General features: G+C 43.9%; 1 long non-coding RNA gene across 1 annotated transcript in view; it reads left to right on the top strand.

Moving 5' to 3' along the window:
- Positions 1-5911: 5911 nt before the first annotated feature.
- Positions 5912-12405, top strand: part of LOC140709918 (uncharacterized) — a 14048-nt gene continuing 7554 nt past the window's right edge. Inside the window, exon 1 of the long non-coding RNA XR_012090698.1 lies at positions 5912-6019. This is a non-coding gene — a long non-coding RNA (uncharacterized lncRNA). The remainder of the gene's footprint in view (positions 6020-12405) is intronic.

The following is a 12405-nucleotide window of genomic DNA, read 5'->3' as shown; positions in this document are numbered from 1 at the left end:
GGATGGCATCAGGAAACTTTAAAAAACTACAGATAAAGCAAGGTAACTTTCAAGTATTTTAAAGAGCAGGAAAAGCCAGCACAGTGGCGTCCAGCTAGTAGTGCTAGCTACTCAGGAGGCTGAAGTGGGAGGATCACTTGAGCCCAGGAGTTTGAGATTGTAGTGTGCAATGATTGTGCCTGTGAATAGCCACTGCACTTCAGCCTGGGCAACACAGTGAGACCTGTGTCTCTTTAAAAAAAGAGCAAGATAGCAAAAGAGCAAGATAGCATCATATATCCCTGAGTTTGATAAAGGTCAGCATAAGGCAGCTTACAGAATGCAGGTATAAATTTCTGTCAATGAGATTATTAAAAAGCTATGATCGTGCTGTTAAAGCCATGCTGGTGGTCAACAGCTGGGTTGAGGGAAACCTCAAATGGCAAGGCCCAGAGCACTTCAGAAAAAAGAGAAATTATTAGGCCTTAGGTATAGAGTATTAAGTTAATCGCACTTTTCGGTTCATGGCTCATTATACTATGATCAGTCCATTCCAGGCCCCTTTCTTTTCTTTTCTTTCTTTCTTTATTTATTTTTTTGAGACGGAGTTTCTCTTTTGTCACCAAGGCTGGAGTGCAATGGCGCAATCTCGGCTCACTGCAACCTCCACCTTCTGGGTTCAGGCGATTGTCCTGCCTCAGCCTCCCAAATAGCTGGGATTACAGGCGCCCACCACTATGCCCGGCTAATTTTTTGTATTTTTAGTATAGATGGTGTTTCACCATGTTGGTCACACTGGTCTCGAACTCCTGACCTCAGGTTATCCACCCGCCTCAGCCTCCCAAAGTGCTGGGATTACACGTGTGAGCCACCATGCCTGGCCCTAAGGCTCCTATTTAATGGATGGATGGATGGATGGATACATATCTTCCTATCCTCAGACCTCTCTCCAGTCCTTTCCCATAGGCAACCATTCTCATATATTTAATTATTATATATACATGTATGTATATGTATATATTTTTGGTTTGTATGTATGTGTTCATGTGAAGTGTTGTCATGCCCAGGGTCAGGTTCCGGCCCTGAGGTCCGAAGGCAGTGGGTGGATGGGTGGCAGATAGCTGAAAGAACACTCAGGGGGCTGCAGGCAGATGAAATATGGTTTTATTCAGCAGCTCTCTTACACTGTCTGTCTCTGTCTCAGCTGCTTGCTCTGGCTCTGCGGCTCCTGCCACTCCCACATACAGCTGCACAGCCAGCTCTCCCTACAGGGTCAGCAGCTTAACTCTTTCTCTCTCTGGGCACAAGCCAAGCCGAGCCCTGGCTCCTCTCTGTCCATCTACAAGATGGACAGCTTTGGCTGTCTCTCTCCTTCTCTGGGTGCGTGCTGTATGCACAGTGTCAGCAAGGCAGTTATACCTTTTATGAACAATAGTGGCACCGAGCTAGGTGATAAGCCTTCCCATGTTATGGCTACATAGCTGTGATTATATTACAAATGGAGTTATGCACCGGTGCTCCAATCCCGCTGAGTCATGCAGGATGTTTACCTTGGCCTATCCTTGACAAAAGCACATCCATGTACCTTACAAGTGTGTTCTTTGGTTTGCAGGTATTTTAATTTACATTAGTATTATTGTGTTATATATCTCATTCTGTCTTCCTTTTTTTCATTTCTCACTTTGTTTTTAAGACCTATATATGTTAGGCCGGGCATGGTGGCTCATGCCTGTAATCCCAGCATTTTGGGAGGCCAAGGCAGCAGGATCACTTGAGCTCAGGAGTTGAAGACCAGCCTGGGCAACATGGTGAAATCCTGTCTCTACAAAAAATACAAAAGTTTGCCAGGCATGTGGTGCCTGCCTGTAGTCCCAACTATTGGGAGGCTGAGGTGGGAGGAACAGGAGGTCAAGGCTGCAGTGAGCTGAGATCATGTCACTGCACTCCAGTCTGGGCAACAGAGTGAGATCCTGTCTCAAAAAACAAAAACAAAAAAGACCCTATACATGTTGCTATGTACACATCTAGTCCATGATTCTGACTGCTGCAGAGTACTGAATAGTGTGCACCCACCACATTTGTCCTCTTTGCTTCCCCAGTACTGGGCACTCCCAAGTGCCTCCAACTTCCCACCACCAAGACAATGCTGCCATAAGCAGCTGCTTGTGTGATTCATTTTGCGCCCATGTGGGAATCTTTAGGCAGTCTCTCGCTTATATGGTGTCTTTATGTGCCTCAGAAAAGGCACCTTTTTGGCTGGGCATGGTGGCTTGCACCTGTAATCCCAACTTTGGGAGGCCAAGACAGGTGGATCACAAGGTCAGGAGTTTGAGACTAGCCTGGCCAACATAGTGAAACCCCGTCTCTACTAAAAAAAAAAAAAAAAAAATACAAAAATTAGCTGGGTGTGGTGGTGTGCGCCTGTAGTCCCAGTTACTCGGGAGGCTGAGGCAGAAGAATCACTTGAACCTGGGAGGCAGAGGGTGCAGTGAGCCGAGATCGTGCCACTGCACTCCAGCTTGGGCGACAGAGCGAAACTTCTCAAAAAAAAAAAAAAAAAAAAAGGCACCTTTTCCTCCTGGAGGATGCAGCCCCAACAGTAAAGCTGAAGGTTCAACAATGTGGAGCTGAGGTTGGGTTTCAGCTCCTACTCACTCCCTCAGGTGGAGCCTAGTTAAGGATACAGTCTGTAAAAGTAGGACGTGGCCCCTCATTCTCACTTCCACCAGGTTTCTGTTCACAACATCTGTCCTGGTTGATATTGGAAAGGGAAGGGTGTCAACTGACACCAAAATCTCATCATAGAATATGCATATACTTAATTTGACCAAGCAGTGCCATATTGCAAGAGCACTTTACACATGGGCAGACAACACAGTTTATGTGCATTCCACAGGAACTGGAAAGTCAGGTATGGCTGCAGCACACTGGTGGTAGAGCAGATGTGCCTGCCTGAGGCCAAGGTACTGCTCTCGCCCACTTTGTCTTGGAGATGACAGAGAAACATCTTTTCCCTTAACACTACTGTCTTCTCATGTGTAGGACACAGGCAATGTGACTGGCCTTATATACCCAGGTCAGCGGCTCTGAGTGACTCCACAGGTGGTGGAGCTCTGGTCCTGAGCCATCCTGTCTTTGTCCTTTGGTGAGCCACCTGTGCCAGACACAAATAGGGACGGACAGTTCCCACTGAAGGACACCAGGGCAGGCATAGATTCAGCCATCCAGAACAGTTCTATTAAACTGGTAAGGTTTAAAACCCATCAGAAATTCTTAGAATTCTTGAATTGATCTGAATTCCATTCAGACACATTTAAACGCTCTTAAAACAACCATGTATGGAGGTAAATGAAACATCTAAATTATAAAGAAAGCTGTTACTCATTTTCATGCTGATGTTTTCTCATGTCAAATGAGGATAATCACAATGAGAACTTCTACAGGAAGACAGAAGACACAATTCATGATATTTTGGGAAGAAATCAATGCATTTTTCAGGGAATTTCTGAAGGAGGATCCCAGAAATCAAACAATGACTATCTTTCTTGTGCTTGTGAACTTAGAATTACACCTCAGGACTTACCTGGGTAACAGCCCATTATGCAAGGATGTGAATCACTCTGAATACCACAGCTATGACTATTATTATGGGCAATTATAAGTAAGCAAGGAGGTGGGCTTTGTAAAACAGTACAAAGGAACAGAGGGAGAAAGGTATGTGCATAAACAAACAATCAGAATCCAGAAGATATTGACTACCAAGGGGGCCTAAACATAAAAACCGTAACATAAGCTCGGCATTCAGAAAGATGAGCAAAGGTTAAAACCTGGAGACAGCTGCTATGTGACAAGACAGACCCAGAGATTCACAAATGGCCTGGGTGGTTCCCCTAAGACAAAGACATCCACCATCCAGTGGTGCCTGACTTATCTTTTTTGAAGGGCTCAGCATAGCTTTATTCCCTTCTATCCCTTGCCCCAGAAATGCATCACCCCCTCAGGGTCCTAGAGCCTACGTATTCCTGCAGTGTCTCTTGGTTAGATCTCCATCCCTATATCCTCAGAGTCATTAACTAACTCACATCTTTGGGCTCTTGATGTTCCCTTTAAAAAGTTCAGCATTAGCTTCTACTTCATGTGAATCCAGAGTCAGCATCTTTCCCTGCCGTGTCAGCCCAGGCCCTGCTCTTTTATCAAGAAGAATGATGTAAACCAGAATCGGCTCCTGTAGCTCATTGCAAGGTCTCCGTTTGGGTTTGGATTCTCAGGCTACCTTTACTATCCTCCCTTCTACTAGATTCCAAGTCTAAGGTGTGCCATGTTTGTTTATTTGTGTATTTATTTATTGGATTTAAAATATCTTTCTTCTGAGAGGCTCAAAGCTCATAAAAATTTTTCAAGGAGCAGCTACTTAAAAATGATTAGGAAGTTATTATGCTACCATATGACTAACCCAGAAATAGGCCCAAATTAAGGCAAGGAAGATTTGAATTGGCTCCTGAGGAAGTATTTGACAAAAGAGGAAACACAAGGTTGGAGTAGGCCATGGGCACAGAACTTGATGGGAACTTCATCTCATCCTGGAGTCCTTCAAGGAGGATACAGAGCAGGGGATCTCACATAGTCGAGACTCGAGGATTGCCTACCTGCAAGCAGGGAAAAGCCAGGGCTCCTTTTATATCGGGAAACACTTCAGAAGGGTGGCTAGGTGTTGTACTTTCAAGCTATAATTCTGTATTCTTAATGATTGAAAAGCACCTATTTCTAGAGTAATAATTAGGACTGAAAGCCTACCTAGGATCACAGCAGCTCAAATGACCTGACATGTCTGACTTTCTGGGCCCCTGGAGTGTGGGCTTGTTCACTACTCATTTTCTATTTTCTTTTCTTTCTTTTTTTTTTTTTTTTTTTTTTGAGTTAAGAGTCTCATTCTGTCACTCAGACTGGAGTGCAGTGGCGCGATCTCAGCTCACTGCAGGCTCCACCTCCTGGGTTCAAGTGATTCTCCTGCCTCAGCCTCCTGAGTAGCTGGGACTACATGTGCCCGCCGCCATGCCCAGTGAAATTTTTGTATTTTTAGTAGAGATGGGGTTTCACCATGTTAGCCAGGATGGTCTTGATCTCCCGACCTCGTGATCTGCCCACCTCAGCCTCCCAAAGTTCTGGGATTACAGGCGTGAGCCACCGCGCCTGGCCTCTTAGCCACTTTTACAGGGCGAAGGGAGGTGGAATCTTAAGTGCTAATGTCCATTTAGTTGGAAAAAACTTCCCAATAATCACATCTTACCTGTTATATCCAAGCCACACTTGCCAGTTATCCATTCCCAACTACTATACAAGGTTTCTACTAAAGAAAACTTTCCAGAAGTATTGAACAATCCAAACAGAGAAGATCTGATATTTCTTTCTCTCTTTTTTTTTTTTTTTTTTTTTGAGATGGAGTTTTGCTCTTGTTGCCCAGTCTGGAGTGCAATGGCGTGATCTTGGCTCACTGCAACCTCTGCCTCCCAGGTTCAAGCAATTCTCCTGCCTCAGCCTCCCGAGTAGCCGGGATTACACCACCATGCCCGGCTAATTTTTGCATTATTAGCAGAGTTGGGGTTTCTTCATGTTGGTCAGGCTGGTCTCGAACTCCCGACCTCAGTTGATCTGCCCGCCTCGGCCTCCCAAAGTGCTGGGATTATAGGCGTGAGCCACCGCGCCCAGCCGTGAAGTTCTGACATCTCTAGAATTCCCATGAGCTGCTCAGACTGCATAGGTGAACGGGCCAGTCCCAACAACCAGCAGTGCCCCATCCCTTCTCAGCTGGGGCCTGAGAACACGTGAGTGAGAGTTTCGCCCTGTTGCCTCAGCCGACAGCTAGGGAATCCTAGCTCACATACCAGGTTCCTTAAGCACTGATGAGTCTTCTTCACTTCCTCCTTTATTTCCTTACCAAGAGAGTAGTTCCCAGTTTCAGTGTGGAGGCCAGAAAGGACAAGATGACATCACCCTTCCTCTACAGCAATTTACGCAGTCATCTTAGCAGGTTGCTTAAGAGGTAAGTCACCCTCTCTACACTTCTTTTTGAAAGCCAAAACTAGAGATTATAGTTCTCGATATAGGGGAGCTGTTAACCTATCCCTTGATTCCTATCAGCCTAAGATCCTCAAAATAAGCCCCCAAGGAATGTCTCTAGGACTTGGGTGGAGGTGGAGAGTTGTCTCATATACTGAACTGTTGAGGAGACCTGGCTTCTAGTCTGAGCCTCGGTGCATAACTATGACCTTGAGCAAGTCCCTGCACACTCAGAGCCTTTGGATTACCTTTAAAATAATGCTATGATCTTTCTCAAAAATAACATTTTCCTTCTTTTTAAATTTTGTTTGTTTATTTATTTGATACAGAGTCTCACTCTGTCACGCAGGCTGCAGTGCAGTGGTGCAATCTTGGCTCATTGCAACCTCCGACTCCCGGGTTCAAGCGATTCTTGTGCCTCAGCCTCCTGAGTAGCTCAGATTACAGGCATGTGCCACCACACTTGGTTAATTTTTGTATTATTAGTAGAGACAGGGTTTCACCATGTTGATAAGGCTGGTCTCAAGCTCCTGACCTTAAGTGATCCACCCGCCTCAGTCTCCCAAAGTGCTGAGATTACAGGTGTGAGCCACCACACCCGGCCTAAAATTTCTTATAGAGATGTGAGGGTGGTCTCACTATGTTGTCCAGTCCAGGTTGATCCTGAACTCCTGGCCTCAAGCAATACTCCCACCTAGGCCTCCCAAAGCATTGGGATTACAGGCATGAGCTACCACACTTGGCCAACAATAAAATTTTCTACAACTCTATGCTGAAAGAGGAAAATGGGCTACAGCTGCTGCAGAAGACTTATGGTGGCAAGTTCACCTACTCAGAAGACCCACACCAATAAGAGACCCACAATGGAGGGCACAGCCACCTGAGGATAGGTCCATGGTCCCCACCACTTGGGAATGACTGGGTCACTGGAAAACACGGCTGCCATCCCCAACCCTGTTTCTCTCCTATTTCTCTCCTCTCACTTCTCTATCCTGAGATTAGATTATTTCTATTTTACAGGAAGAAAAAGTGTGATACATTCTCCTGAGCTTCAGAGGGAATCACTGTCGGTGAATGACTTGAACTCAGATGTTTCTGACATATAAACCGACATTTACATAATCACCATCCCTTTGCCAGCCTTTTGAAAAATGTTGACTTACACTGTTTGATCTCATATCTTGTCTTCAACAATTTATTTTCTCATACTTGAGATATCATAGTACTTAGAACCATAGGGTGAGTGGCCAGTTAAATAGAAAGTCCTGCCAGGATGAAGTTACTAATCTAATGAAAGGGAAGTCAGAGGTGAAAAAGCTCTAAGAACACAGATAAAAGGCACAGACAAATGCATCCATAACTAATCACAGCTCTATAGAGTTAGTGTAGGCTTGGAGACAGTAGGTGGATTGAATAGTGTACTATGCATTAAGAAGAGAAATTACTGGCCAAGCGCTGTCATTCCAGCACTTTGGGAGGCCAAGGCAGACAGATACCTGAAGTCAGGAGTTCAAGACTAACCTGGCCAACATAGTGAAACCCCGTCTCTAGTAAAAATACAAAAAAATTAGCTGGGTGTGGTGGCATGTGCCTGTAATCCCAGCTACACAGGAGGCTGAAGCAGGAGAATAGCTTGAACCAGGGAGTCCAAAGTTGCAGTGAGCAGATTGTGCCACTGCACTCTAGCCTGGTGACAGAGCGAGACTCCGTCTCAAAAAAAAAGAAAAAAAGGAGAAAGAAGAGAAATTACTGGATATGCACATTTTTCTAGAAACAATTCATTAGTATTCCACCCCAAATCTAAACATTGTTAATTCTGTTCTATACCTAAAGAGTGATCATTTTTAAGTTATTTATAATTTCAAACATAGATAACAGAAGACCTTTTGTAAAGCTAATAATTATTCAGTAATTTTTTTATTTTTTATTATTTATTTTTTTGAGATAGACTCTCGCTCTGTCACCCAGGCTGGAATGCAGTGGCACAATCTCAGCTCACTGCAACCTCTGCCTCCCGGATTCAAGTGATTGTCCTGCCCCAGCCTCCCGAGTAGCCAGGATTACAGGTGCCCGCCACCACGCCCAGCTAATTTTTTGTACCTTTAGTAGAGATGGGGTTTCACCATGTTGACCAGGCTGGTCTTGAACTCCTGACCTCGTGATCCGCCTGCCTTGGCCTCCCAAAGTGTTGGGATTACAGGCATGAGCCACTGTGCCCAGCCATTCACTAATTTATATAGTGAATAGTATAATAATCCCCTATGTACCCATTATCCAGCTTCAACAATCATCCACTCATGGCCATTATTATTTTATCTGCACTCCAACTGACTTCCTCCATCCTGTGCTGTTTTGAAGCAAATCACAGGCATCATAATTTCAACTTTAAATCTTTAATATTTATCTCTAAAAAATGAAAACTCATTTTAATGAGATCATTCCAACACTTAAAATTAATAATCCTATAATATCCAGATGATAATGTTTTAGGCAGCAAATGGAAAACGCCGGCCACTGGAGAGATGTGAAGTGCTGTCACTCTCACAGCCTCTGCGGTTAAATGGGACATGTTTCTAGCTTCACTGAGAAGACCCCATAAAGTAGGTGATGAGACTTCATAGCAAACCTAATTTTTTATTCTTTGTTTATTCTGCAACCTCTCCCTCCCGGGTTCAAGCGGGAAATCATGAGAGTGAACTCTCCATGAAAGGAAGATTAGAGAACCTGCCTCCTCATGAACAACTCAATTTCCCTTTGGAGAAGCAGAGATTCCATGTCATGAGTCAATGCCATGGTGTCACACGTTGTGTCAGAGCTACATACATAGCTCAGGAATGTGAGTGAGCACAGTGGACAAGGGCAGTACTTGTACCTCCAGAGCACAGTCCAGAAGCAACAGTCTATGGGAGTTTCCCTAGGCCTGATGCTGCTGGTTTCTGTTTTGTTGAAAATATTTTAAGAATCTATTTGACTTTTTTATTTATAGGTTTATTTAACCTATTTAGCGCCATTCATAAGGGTTAGAAGAAAACATGGAGTCATGTGAAAGAAGATTTTGTTGTTGTTTTATTTTTGTAGATTTAGGGATACGAGTGTTGTTATGTTACATGGATATAGTGCGTAGTGGTGAAGTCTGGGTTATTTCATGTAACTATCACATGAATAGTGCACATCAGGCTCATTAAGTAATTTTTCATTCCTCACTCCTCTCCCATCCTCTCACCCTTCTAAGTTTCAAAAAAGAGTTTTAGTTATAAGGGATATATGGAAATTTGCCATAGTCCTTTGTAACAATTGCTTGGCAATGTTCCTTTAAAGAATGTTATATAGGCTGGGCGTGGTGGCTCACACCTGTAATCCCAGCACTCTGGGAGGCTGAGGCAGGAGGAAGGGGTTTTGAAGCAAATCTCAGGCATCATAATTTCAACTTTAAATCTTTAATATTTATCTCTAAAGAATAAAAACTCATTTTAATGAAATCACTCCAACACTTAAAATTAATAATCCTATAATGTCCAGATGATAATGTGTTAGGCAGCAAAGGAAAAGCGCCGGCCACTGGAGAGCCCACATAACATTCTTTAAAGGAACATTGCCAAGCAATTATTACCGAGGACTATGGCAAATTTCCATATATCCCTTATAACTAAAACTCTTTTTTGAAACTTAGAAGGGTGAGAGGATGGGAGGGGAGTGAGGGATGAAAAATTACTTCAGGTGAAGTGACAGCACTTCACCCGAGGTCAGGAGTTTGAGACCAGCCTGGCCAACACGGCAAAACTCTGTCTCTACTAAAAAATGCAAAACTTAGCTGGGCGTGGTGGCATGCGCCTGTAATGCCAGCTACTTGAGGAAGGCTGAGGCTGGAGAATCACTTGAACCTGTGAGGCAGAGGTTGCAGTGAGCTGAGATCTCACCACTGGATTCCAGCCTGAACGACAGAGCAAGACTCTGTCTCAAATAAATAAATAGTAAAGAATGTTATATAAACAGAGATCAATTTATGCAGTTCCTAAAGATTCATGTGCAAAAAATTGTATAAGCCAAATCTGATTTTAAAAGCTTTAAAATAGAGCACATAAAAAACTAATAATTATTCCCTAATTTATATTGTTTGGAGTCTAGATTTTTGAACACAGTTTTTTGGGGGTTTTTTTGTCTTAAAATGAAACAATCTCAACTAGACTGGCAGGATTACATATTCCTGGGGCTATGCATGCCTTTGCACTCCTGTGCCACTACTGCAATAGCCACCCAACTGGTTTTTATGCCTCTCATCCCGCCCCGTCATACTGAGTTGTCTTCCTAAAGTACATATCTAGTCCTGCCACTTCACTAATAGGCATTTAATGTTTCCATCACCTTCCAAAAATCCCTGTTCCTTAGCATAGCATTCAAAGTTCTCTGTGACCTGTCCCTGACTTACCAAACAACTTTTTTTTCCCTCTGCTCTCCACCCTCCACATCCTCCATCCTCCAGCCATATCACTAGTAAATGCTTTTAGAACGTAGTCCATATTTTTCCAAACACTGAACCACTGAATGTATTTACAGAACTAGGGTCAGTATAGCGCAGTATTTAAGAGCTACCCTAGGCCGGGCGTGGTGGCTCATGCCTGTAATTCCAACACTTTGGGAGCCGAGGCAGATGGATCACTTGAGGTCGGGAGTTTGAGTCCAGCCTGACCATTATGGAGAAACTCCGTCTCTACTAAAAATACAAAATTAGCACGCAGGCATGGTGGCGCATGCCTATAATCTCAGCTACTCGGCAGGCTGAGGCAGGAAAATTGCTTGAACCCAGGAGGCAGAGGTTGCAGTGAGCCGAGATTGTGCCATTGCACTCCAGCCTGGGCAACAAGAGCGAAACTCTGTCTCAAAAAAAAAAAAGGAACTACCCTTTATTTCAGACTGGGTAGAATCCTGGCCCTGTCACTTACCAGCTGTGTGACTTTGAGAAAATCACTTAATTTGCCTGAGCCACAAGTTTCTTCAGCTCTAAAATAGGATGGTGAGGTTGAGCACATTGGCTCATGCCTGTAATCCCAGCACTTTGGGAGGCTGAGGCAGGAGGACTGCTTGAGCCCCAGAGCTCAAGACCAGCCTGGGCAACATAGCAAGACCACTCATCTCTAATTTATTAAATTTATGGAAAACTAACTAAATAAAATGGGATAAGGGTATATTTCTCATGGAGTTGCTGGGAGAATTCAGTTGGATTAGGCATGTCAAATGCTTAGCACAATGCCTGGCACAGTTCAATATATGATAACTCTTATCCTCTACATTTCAATCTGTTAAGGTCCAGCTATCTGTCAAGACCTGGTTTAGCTGATATCACCCTGTGAAGCCTTTCTAGTTCCTCCAGCTGAAAGTCATCTCTCTCCTCTTCTGGGATCCCACAGCTCATGCATAGTCTCTTTCTCAGCCCTAACTACTTTCTGCCTTGTACTATGATATACATCTTCTCTAGGCTCTGCTTCTCTGCTCTGCTCTGAATCCCTGCTATGTGCTAAGTGCCATAAGTTCCATGGGGGAATAAAAGATGAAGAAAACTTGGTTCTCTGCTTTATAACTGTTCACCTTCTAGTTAGTAAACAGAGCAATTCAAATACAATTCACCGATGTTTGTTGAATGAAGTTGAGGCCCATAATCATCATATAGGTTTCTATTCCTCTGAGGTTCTCTTTTATAGAAGAATCTCAAAGTGTAAGCTAGATTTTAGGCCCAGGACCATTTCCTTACTATTAGGCAGGGGGCAAATACAGTGAAATATAATTTAACATAGCTGAGCTTAGTGTACTATCCAGGGAAAAGTAATATTGGCGATGTCAGAGTCAAGTGATACCATTATACTACGACTTCCTCTGCTCCCAAAGCTTTTGCCAAAATAAACACAAAAAGTGTTGGACCTAAAATATTGCATAGGGCTATAAATCACTTCTAGCCTCCTTTTCCCAAGGAGGTAGTTGTGATGAGCATTCTTGGTATACTTGTAATTCAAGGCAGAACAGATGGTGAAGGCTGCATGCCCGTACTGCATCCTCTGATCCTGTCTGTAGATGCTCAAGGCCATGAGGTAAACAGCCCCCTTGGGCTTCCAATCCTAACTGCTGAAGGGGTCCTCTGTCTTGTACTAAATGACACTTTAAGTCACTGCCAGGTTCTGCATGTCATCAAGACTTCAAATGAGGCTGTTCAGGCTCCTGCCTCACCCAAATACCAAAAGATGACACCTGTGGCGCCTACCACATGAGGAAACAGAGCAGCTGGACAGCATATTTTGACCATGTGAACAGGGCACATGTCATCAGGTTGGCCTCTCATGAAATGACTGCCCTGGGCTGCTGGAGAAAAAGTGGCTTGTT

This window comes from Chlorocebus sabaeus, chromosome 23, assembly GCF_047675955.1.
Source record: "Chlorocebus sabaeus isolate Y175 chromosome 23, mChlSab1.0.hap1, whole genome shotgun sequence".
In the NCBI taxonomy this organism is placed as follows: domain Eukaryota; kingdom Metazoa; phylum Chordata; class Mammalia; order Primates; family Cercopithecidae; genus Chlorocebus; species Chlorocebus sabaeus.
This window is presented reverse-complemented; position numbering and strand designations above follow the sequence as displayed.